The sequence below is a fragment of the Coffea eugenioides genome, unplaced genomic scaffold (assembly GCF_003713205.1).
Source record: "Coffea eugenioides isolate CCC68of unplaced genomic scaffold, Ceug_1.0 ScVebR1_40;HRSCAF=220, whole genome shotgun sequence".
NCBI lineage: Eukaryota > Viridiplantae > Streptophyta > Magnoliopsida > Gentianales > Rubiaceae > Coffea > Coffea eugenioides.
In genome coordinates this window covers 188166-199049 of record NW_020864247.1, presented here as the reverse complement: position 1 = coordinate 199049, position 10884 = coordinate 188166, and positions in this window count along the sequence as shown.

Here is a 10884-nt window from a genome sequence, read left to right as displayed (position 1 = left end):
CCTCCCGTTCCCCGCCCAAACTTGGGAGGGGTACTTTCATCCCCCTGCCCCGAACTACTTCCAGGAAATTCCCTCTTTTTCGCCTGGAAGTTTTTCACCTGGAGCCTAGCATTCTCTACTCGTTGTGCCTTCTCCACTGCTTCGCTGAAGGCATTAATTTGGGCTGCCGCGAGGTCCTTCTGGATCTCTACGTTCAGGCCCTGGACAAATCGCCGTATTCTTCGTTGCTCGGTCATGATGAGTTCGGGCGCAAATTTGGATAGGCGAGTGAATTGACTCTCATATTCCGCCACCGTCTGAGCTCCTTGGCGGAGTCGAATGAACTCGTCTTCCTTCCTCTCCTGAACTAGAGGAGGGAAAAACTTCGCATTGAACTCTCTGATGAAGTTCACCCAAGTCCTAGGTGTCTGTTCTCGTTCCCACTTTTGCCGAATTACGTTCCACCAGGAACGGGCTGCCCCCTCAAGCTGGAACACGGCAAAAGTCACCTGCCGTTCGTCAGAGTAGTGTAGGACTGCAAATATGTCAACCATCTTTTCAAGCCACCTCTCGGCAACGTCCGGGTCGGGTCCCCCAACAAACTTTGGCGGAGCGAACTTTTGAAAACGTTCGAGGGCTCTATCTTCGCTCTCGATATGATGGCCAGGGTTTCCGGGGTTTCCAGGGTTAAGGTTTGGATTCTGGGCTTGTTGCTGCACTACTTGTGCCAGCAGGTCTGTCATTTGCTGCATAGCAGCAGCTATTTGCACATTAGGGTTTACTTGCGGTTCCAGATTGGGTCCAGTAGAGGTTTCCCCCGTACCCCTAACCGGTGTGGGTTGTCTAGTTCTGCGCCCACGTCCCCGACCACTCCGTGTATCTTCCATGAGTTTTACTTGGTCTAGGTAATAATACTAAACCAAAATAGTAACAAGGCATGTAAGTAACCAAAATAGTAACAATCCAAACATGATCACAAACATATATATACAAGCCAAGCAAGATCAAGCCACACACATATATACAATCAGTCGAGTCAAGTACAGGCAAGTCAGAAACAAACATAGACGATTCCCTGAGGAATGGCCTTACTAGTTCACCAAATCCTTTCTAACCTAGGCCCTCATATCTTTCGTATCCGGGTGCAAGAATCTCGTCTAAGATAATTCACATCTCGAGCCGGCCGGTCCCAAGAGTAAACCATCCTTGTTAAAGATTCCTACCCGACATACATACCTAGCTTCCTCGAGTCCCATGATAACGATTCGTACACTTATCACATGCCCGGTTCATAACTTATGCTCAAACGAGCACTTAGACATATTCATGAAATTAGGACCACAACACCACTTGGCCCAGTCTCACTCCGCGCAGAGACCACGCGAAGTGGCTCTGATACCAATTGTAACAGCCCCACTTTCCCCTAAGGCGAACCAAAGGGGTTAGCGGACTGCCTGCCCAGCTCTCGCCAGGACTAACGGATCAGTTTACGTTCGATCTATTACGTTCCGGAACATACCAACGTGCGCAAATATGTCAAAATCACAAAATAAATAAAAATGAAATTCGAAGCCGAAGATGAATAGTGTTGGACACGTCAGAATCCAGATACTAGGCCGAAAGTAGCCAAAATTTTTCTTTCGCCGTTTGAAATACGAGTTGATCCAAAATTCAACCAAATATCAACCAAACATACACACATTGAAATGTAACATTTTCAAGCCAAAACGGCATATCAAAAATCATTCACTACGAATATACATGTTCGGTTTGCCAATCAAAAGAAAGTGATCCCAATACACATTAGGGTTTCATTCGAAGAGCTATCCAAAACATGCATTTACATGAGCTCAACTTGACAACCAACAAGTATAACCTTTCCAAAAGTGGTCATTTTCCTGTAAGGAAAACAAATGGAACGGAATGAGCTTAAGCCCAGTGAGTTACTACCACATAAGCACAAGGATCATATAAGCATAATCTTTCATTTCGAGTACACAATTAAGAATTAAAACAAGTCGGTAAAAGGATACGGATGGCTCTCAAGAGCCCATTTCCACGCTTACATTCTTGATCCAATCTCATTGACCCTCCGTCAATGTTTAAGAATACCCGACCGTAGACCTCACTTCACTCCATTCCTTCCACCAAACATACCCCAACCGGGCCCGCACTCCAATCAGTCATTTTGGTAATACTCGAGTATACCGGAACCAAAGGTCTCATTACCACAAGATTCCACAGTACAGTCCCCGTGGCATGACAATTTTCACGACCAAGCCCTCGCCGGCTCGATCCAATTGACCACCAAACGGGGTTGAGCTCAGTGATACAGTAAAGCCATTGGACATGCACCCCAATGACACCAAATCAGTTTCCATGAATGGAATTCAGTATCTCATATAACAAGTGCAGTATTTCAGTAAAACGGTAAAGAGCTATGAAGGAAATCACAAGGGGTGAGGGCGGTCAAGTACACCATCACCTCAACCACTTCCAACAACCAATTAAGCCTTCAAGGCATCAAATACACATAGCACAAAGCCACATTATAACAAGTAAGTGAGTAGTATACTCACTAAGCAAGAAAGTGGTGTTTCATACACCGTGGTCACCAAGACGTCGTGAGCTACCGTCACGTCCTAAAACATGTAACACATACAATGAGACTCGATAACGAGTCATAAAACAACGCCAATCACAACCCAATAGAGTTTCATATACATAACTAAGCATGATAGCAAACCAGAAATTAGAAGTAGCATTAGTCTTGGCCCCAAATAGAAAAACTGTTTTGCCCTTATTATGCGGTAATGGCGTCAAATTCACTACGGTTATCGGATGGGGGTGTAAGACCCACCGTTCGAAGCTATGAAATAGGGCTACAACAATGTAGAAGGCCACTCAGTCCAGTTCCTCGCACAACTAGGTCAAATGTGACAAAAACTAAACCAGCATTACCAAAACAGGTTTGCAAAACACACAAAACTGTAATGAACACAACTCAGTCTATACAGGTCCAAATGCCGAAATTCCAAAGGCATATGATAGCTAAGATATCCAGCTACATTTCATCAGAAGACACCAACAACAGAATCCAAACCAATTCCAGTCAAAACAGACAATTCCTATCGCAGTTCGGACATTCTGTTCACCAAAAACAGCAACAGTAAAACGGCATAACTCACTCTATACTACTCCAAATGCCCTGAAATTTTGCAGGCACTTCATACTCATCAATACCTACAACTTTCATGTTTTGAGAAAAGTCCAATTCGGCCTCTATCTATGACCTAAAATTTCGGACAGATTAGGGGTTCATGAACCCTAACTTTTCACATTTCATTCCAAATCCAAAATTGGTTGCATTTAACCACAATGCACACCTACTAGAGCCAAAGCCCCTTATTACCAACCATCATACTAGTCCAAAACATCAAAATCATATGAAACCAGAAAATTCATCATAAAATGGAAAACTTCACCAAAACTCTTCAAATCAAGAAATAAATCACATTTTCCAACACTCAAGCCACTTCTAAGCATAATATAACCATCATTAGGTGTAGTAGGGGGGTTCAAGCATCACTTACCAAGTAGCAAGAGAGAGAGAGATGTTGGCCACCTTAGAGCTTCAAACAAACTTCACTAATACACTTACTATCACTAGAAGAAAGGTTTTTATGGAGTAGAATCTAATCTAGGCTTTTGTTTGTAGAAGATTGAAGCATATGAAAGCTTGAAAGTTGAAGAATTTCCTTCCTTCTTTGCTCAAGGAGAACCGGCCACAAGGAGAGAAAAATGGTGAATTTTGTGCAATTTTTGATATTTAATCCTTTGGTCAAAAAAAGTCAAGAAAGTGAATAGTGTTTCTTAAAGTCCAACTAATGAGAAGATGACACTTGTCACCTCATTAAATGCATTCTTATCTTTCTTATTCCCTCTCACATCAATCACTTCACACATTCTACTTATCTCTTGACACCCGATAAATTTTACACAGTATCCGAAACTTAACCTTCTTGGCCGAATTTTTCCGAACTATTCGCACTAGTGGGTCCCACGTCCACTATTTACTCTTAATTTTCTAAAAACTCTCCAATACTAGAAAAATCAACTTAAAACTATAATTACTCATAAAAATTCATCAGGAAAATTTCCTAAGCCAGAAAACGCAGAAAACATGCCATTAAAGGAAATAAAACCCTCGGAAAAGATTAGGGTTTTTATGGGTTCTCACACTTAACATATATACAAACATTAACACAAATACACAATCCTCAAGGTTAAGTACAAAAGTTCAAGTTCCAACCAACTACTAATATTATCACTATTACACAACAAACGTTCTAGTCGAAAGTCTAGTCTTCCTCTAATCACCCGTCCTTTCTCTCAAACCCTGTAAGAAAAATAAATTTAACGAAATCGTGCGCTGAGCTAAAGCTCAGTGAGGTTCCCATGCACATAACCAAGCAATTGAAACAAGAACATTATTCATTCAACAACAATCAATCAAGAAAATATTCACAATATAAAAGCAATGAAAACACACGCATTAAAAGGATACATGCTCACATGGACCCATTCGTTCATTCATTCGCCAACCATTTTCCTTATCCCTCCAATATTAAAAAATATTATTATTCAAGTGAAAACTCCTTCAGTGTTCTTGACATTCATTCATCGATTTTATTTCCCGCCACTAGCCAATTCATTGGCCAGTTATCCACCAACTTTCGTGGTAATACTCGAGTATACCAAACATTATTCCAGGGTCACCAGTCACCCGACTGAGTCCATTTCTGGCTCGAGTCGACTGGCAGCAAAGGGCAAGGGCCCAATTCAGCCAAAAGGCTTACATTCATGCACAAGTAGCATTCAAGCATTGAAAATTCACCTTTTGCTTCGGTCGACTGCGATAAAGTACACACTCTCCATCGAAAATCCATTTAACAATCATTAGAAAGTATTTAACACTCAAGCAAATATTCACAACAAGTACACAGTCATTTAATACACAAACAAGCAAGAAACACTCACCCTAAGCAAGTCACGTTTTATCAAAATTCAGTTCAGGGCCGGCACCTTGGCCACTCTCGAAATCTGCAGTCAAATATTGTCCACAAAGAGCCAATCATACACAAGTGCAAGCTGCATAACTTATATTTCTATATCAAAGAAAAAAGGCATGAAAAGTATAGTAAGTCATATAGGCAAGGTGCACGCATAATTTGTAAAAGAAAATGATCAAAAATGGTTAAGTTCAAAGCTAATATGTACAACTAAAAATCATGTTTCGAATGTTAGAAATCAGGTTTAAAACACTTGAGAATTATATGTTAAGTCAGACCAAGGAAACTGAAAACAAGAGAAAGGCAACTAGAAACAATGAAGATGGCAGCTTTGCCATCCTTTGGTGTTTTGATCACAACTGAAGCTACACTTATCGGATTGAGACAAATTTTGTGGCATTTCAAAGCTAAGACATAGACTACATTTCCTATGAAGATATCAACACCCAGTTCTCGCATTTTCAAGTTCAAATATAGATGGTTAGAAGCATATGAAAAATAGGTCAGGAAAGTTCGAGTTTTGTGCAGTCAGGAGTGTTCTGGCCAAATAATGAGCTAAAATGATCCAATTGATCTGAAATTTTTCAGGTAGAAATTTAACTCAAATTCCTATAACTTTCATGTTTTGTCCAAAGCTGATTCAGTCCATAAGTCAATCAAATTCGAACCTCAAGTTGCTACTTCTTCCAGTAAAAGACAGAACAGGAATGCAATTTCAGTCAATTTTGAAAAATCACAGATATTCATGGAAATTGAGAAAAATGTTGAAATTTTCACGGTTGATAGTATTCTGACTCTAGTTTCAAACGCAATAAATAGAACTAAATTCTGACCTTTCTACAATAAGACATAGCAGATTTCCTAAGGTTGCCCAGGGTTTCCTGCGGACAAAATTTTCAGCGGCACCTCCTTTGTGTTTACTACTTTTTCCAGCCAATTCAAGGCTTTATTCTTACCACAAAACAGTCTCAACTCAAGCATATACATGCCAAGCCAATAACTCACTAAATTAAGCATATAACCATCACCTACTCAAGCTAGAAAATGAAACCCTAAGCTGAAATTTTCACCAATCTTCACAAATCTAGGTTGTCTTTCACAAAAACTTCCAATTTCAAGTCATCTTCCCAATAAATTGCAAGAATAGAAAGAGAAGGAAGTTCATCAACTTCATACCTTCAAACCTCCAAGGACAATACAAAAACAAGAGCTGTCCTTCCCAACTCAATCCACTACAAGGCTTCTTGCTCCCTTGATGCAACTTTCTACGGATTGAGTTAGGATTTTTGGTTGATTTCCCTCCAAATCAAGTATGATTCAAGATGATAAATTGATGGCTTTTCTCTCCTTTAGCTGTCTTGAAGTCGGCCACCAAGAAGAAGAAAGAAAGATGATGGATTTTTGGTTCAATTTTGCAAGATAAAGACTAAAATTAGTCTTGGTCAAAGGTAGCTAGATCATCAACACTTGTCACCCTACCAATTTGTCTTTCTTTTCCTTTTCCTTAGTCGATGATGGTGGCTGGCTTAAGGATTGATTTAGGGAGGATTAGGTGAAATAAAAACAAGGAGATTAGGGTAAGAAAATATTGGTCAAGTGGGGTACTCAATCGGAAGCAAACGGTGCACGTCTGTTCAAGTCGATTTTCCTTAACTCTCGCGTACTTGTGTTTTAACTTATGATTCACTAACTTATTAATAGCACTTCTAATCACACACTTCCTCCTATCTAAAACTCACTCTTAACCACCAAATTTAGTACACACACCTCACCAATTATTCACACTACCAAAATACGTAAAAATCCTATTTTACCCCAACTATAAAACTAAGGGTAAAACTATTAATTCTATTATTTAGTACAACTAATGAGGGAGTAAATGAGTAGGAAAGATATTATAATGTAATTTATTCAAAAGGATGGTACGGTTCACTCAAGTGGAATTAGGGGATGCATTTTAAACCGTTGGAAAACTAGAAATGTCTAGTTTCTAATGCCGCAAACGGCACTTGATTTCAACGTCGGAGCAAAGAGTTATAGTCGATTCAGAATCGCTGCCAGAGCAACTCTGGACAGTTTTCCAGCCATGAAACCATTTCGAAATTTAAACATTTACCCAACCAAATCAAGTGATTTTTGGTGGAAACTTTCGACACAACCTATACAACATATCTACATCAAAATCAAGTCAATTTAACCACAAAAAAGTGCACCAAGGAGCTCGGCAAAGACAGGGCAGATTCGGCCCTTCAACATGCAACACTTCCTTTGATTTCCTTTTCACTTTTACCATTTAGCTCTACTAGATTAACACTTAATCAACACAATTAACATCCAATCTCATCAAATCAGATCATCAAATTCATTGTGAGATTTCATAGAGCCCACTCACAAGATTTCCAACAATCCAAAGCTGCCCACATGAAGCTACAAGTTTCTAAGTGCAATATAACTTACATAAACTAAGATTTGAAGAGTGGATGATCATATACCTCCTTAGATGTTAAGACCAGAGATTTTCGGTCCTTTGAAGCTCAAGAAAACCGTGGAAATGAAGCACTTCTTCTAGCCCAAGATGATCACCAAGTGATTTGCAAGTTGTGGTAAAATTTTGAGATGATTTGGCGTAAGTTTGAGTGAGATGAGATGAAGAAATTTTTGGGTCTTCTTCCTCCTTGTTGTTCGGCTGCTTGAGGGTGTGAGAGGGAGTGAAATCTGATGTAGTTAGCTTCTAAAGAAAGCTTAGGAGTTTGTGACCCAAAATTACTCCAAGTCAACTAAAAAATATAATGCACGTGCGCGCGCGTTTCGTGCTCGTTTCCTCTCGGGTTTGTTTCACTTGTGCCCTAAACCTTTAATGCACTTTCATTTATACTATTATTATTCACTCTTAATAGTCTAAAAATAAGGGTCTAATATCCCTCAAATAATTGTGTGAGAACCCTCACTTTAAAACCAAAATTTTCCTTAACTACATGTTTTATTCTAAGATCTAGACCATTTATTATATGCCCTTACATTATATTCCTTATGTGTTATAACAATTTCCATACATTACATTTTATTCCTCTTATTTCAATTAAAACAATTTTCTTGAGATAGTTATATTTTTCTACCACTTATATTCTACCAAGTGTCCTTATATTAGTGGTAGAGACTTTACATGTACGATTAGAGGTGTTAAAGAATTATTGGTACAGATTTGGAGTTAATTCCTTGAATTAAACAAGTAGTAGTTAAGCTTGTTAGTATGCCTACCAAGTGTTTGATGAAATGCCTAACCTTTGTTCATGGTTGTTTATGATGTATTTACATGTTTTAAACCTCTTTTGAGTTAGATTTAACACTTGATATGCGGTTTAAGTGAAAATCATTTGAGGATGAAGGTTGGATGAGTAAAGAAAATTGTGGACTGTTTTCATCCTCTTGGCTGACCGGCACGAGAAGAAGGGGTTTCATCTTGATTTTTGTGGTTTATTTACACCTTAATCATGCCTAAGAAACTTGGCTAGAGGATGGTTAAGCTCATGTGTGAATAGGAATGAAATTTGAGTAAGGAAAGTAGTGGTTTGGTCTATATAGTGGACTGGTTTGGTTTTCTTGAAGGCTAGGCTGCTATGGTTATTTATTTCATGTTGATGTGTTATATTTTGAACTCCAATGGTCCTAGGTGATGTGACCCCCTGTATATGAACATTTGAGGACTGATTTGGTTGAATTTGGACTAAAACAAATGAAGATAGCACCAAGAACCAATGTAGTTTTGCTTGCGGTTAGGGCTGATCCAGGGTTGGAAAAACAGCCAACTTGTCCGAGCTACTGGTACTGATAGGAGATGAACTAGAGTGTGTAATTGGTACTGTTGGAAATCCCTTCGAGTTTAGTTTCCAACGCCGCTGACGATACCTAATTCTGACCTTCCTACTGTGAGATATAACTGTTTTACCAAGACTGCGCGGGCGCGACTGTTTTACGCACGAAGAACGATTTAACCTAGAATGTAACTTTTCTTTTGCCCAACTTTCATGTACTTATTGAACTTGTTTTCTCATGAACTTTTACTGCATTTTTGGCCAAATTTTCATGATGAGTTGTGTGACTTTAACCACTCACTTGGTCTCTTAATGAGCCTACGATTGAGTGAGAAATGAATCTAATTGTTAACGGTTTTCACTCGTTGCCCTAGGAGTGGGAAACGAAAGTGGTCGTAACCGAGACACTTGACATTTAACTACTACTTGGCTTGACAGGTGAGTGTTTCACTACCTGCTACCTGTTATGTGAAATATCTAAATATTTGAAATACTTGACTGATAATTGTTGGAGCCAAATACTGTTTTGATAAAATGGAGGCGAGTGTGTACTTTATCGCACTCGATCTCCCTTGTTTTCCACTGAAGCTCTGTATACTGTTATTATGAGAGGTGATATCTCTATGTATGACTGTGTTTGAGTTGTTTGGGTGATATCCCATCAACCACTGCTACTGTTTGGGTACCCAACCTCATTGGTGAATCGGACGTATCGAGCCAGCAAGGGTTTGGTCGAGAAAGTCGACAAACCTTAGGGACTGTTTACTGAACACTGGAAATCGGTATACTCGAGTATTACCAATTGTGGCATGCGGGCCCGGTAGGAGGTTGATTGGTGGACAGGGATTGTGGAAAGTGGTGTTCTACAGACCGTATATTCTTTAAATACAAACGTTGACGAAGAGTCAACGGACCCTGGTATGATCAAGCTCAAGGGGTTTCGCCTTTTGGAAGCCACCCGTTTCCTTGAATTGAACTGTGATTAAATTGGTCATTGTACTATACGGTATTGATTTGTTTATTTTATGCCTTTATTTGGTTATGTGTTTACTTGTTTTACTTGGAACCTCACTGAGTTTTAGCTCACCCCACTCCCTTTGTTTTCCTTAACAGATCAGGGATGGACTACCGGTCGAGCGCTTTCTTAGCTTTATTTTGCTTGAACTTGTAACCTTGTTGTTAAGACGACTTTACTTTTGACTTTTGTAAGCTTGAATTCATAAGTTTGACTTATGTTATGTAATTGTAGTCTGGAGTGGTAAGTGTGACTTTTAGCTTGCCATTTTAAGTTTGGAAAGTTCACTTGACGTTTATATGCCATTAGGGTTTGTACGCTTTGATTTGAAGTTATTTCACCAGTTATTTTGAGTTGTTAGTTCTTTGATCGACTGAACCCCGGCGAGAGCTGGCCAGGCAGTCCTCTGATACCCTAGGGTTCGCCCTAGGGAGAGGTGGGGCTGTTACGGTTGGTATCAGAGCCTAGGTTTGAATTAGCCTGGGCGAGTTAGAAAGTTTCGACATGAGGATTATATTTGATTATTTTCCTTAAGAGTACTTAAGTTTATCTACACTTTTGTGTAGGATGGACGGACATAGTGGCCCTAGTGATAGTCCAGTTGGTGAGCAGCCCCATGGAGTACTCCCGATGATTAAGTATCAGATTCGGCCAAGAGGGGCCACTGTACGTTAGAGTCCGGCTAACCGCCATCGGCGTTGCGAGTGCCGCCATACCTATGCATATTCGAATACAGTCATTTTGGCCATGGTAGAGGAAAGGAAGGAGTTAGCGAAGGACAATGCTAGGCTTGAAGCCGAAGTGAACCAACTAAGGGAAGCTAATAAGAGGCAAGCCGATCGAATTAAGGAGCTTGAGTACGATGTGGTTGAAGGCCAAGAAAGGGCAGATGACCTCTGTGCACAACTTGGAGAAGCGCAGGAGCGCATGGTTAAGAAGGCCAGGAAATCGAGGGTTAGAGCTGAATCGATTTTGCACATTTGTGATGATTTACTTGGGGATGAGA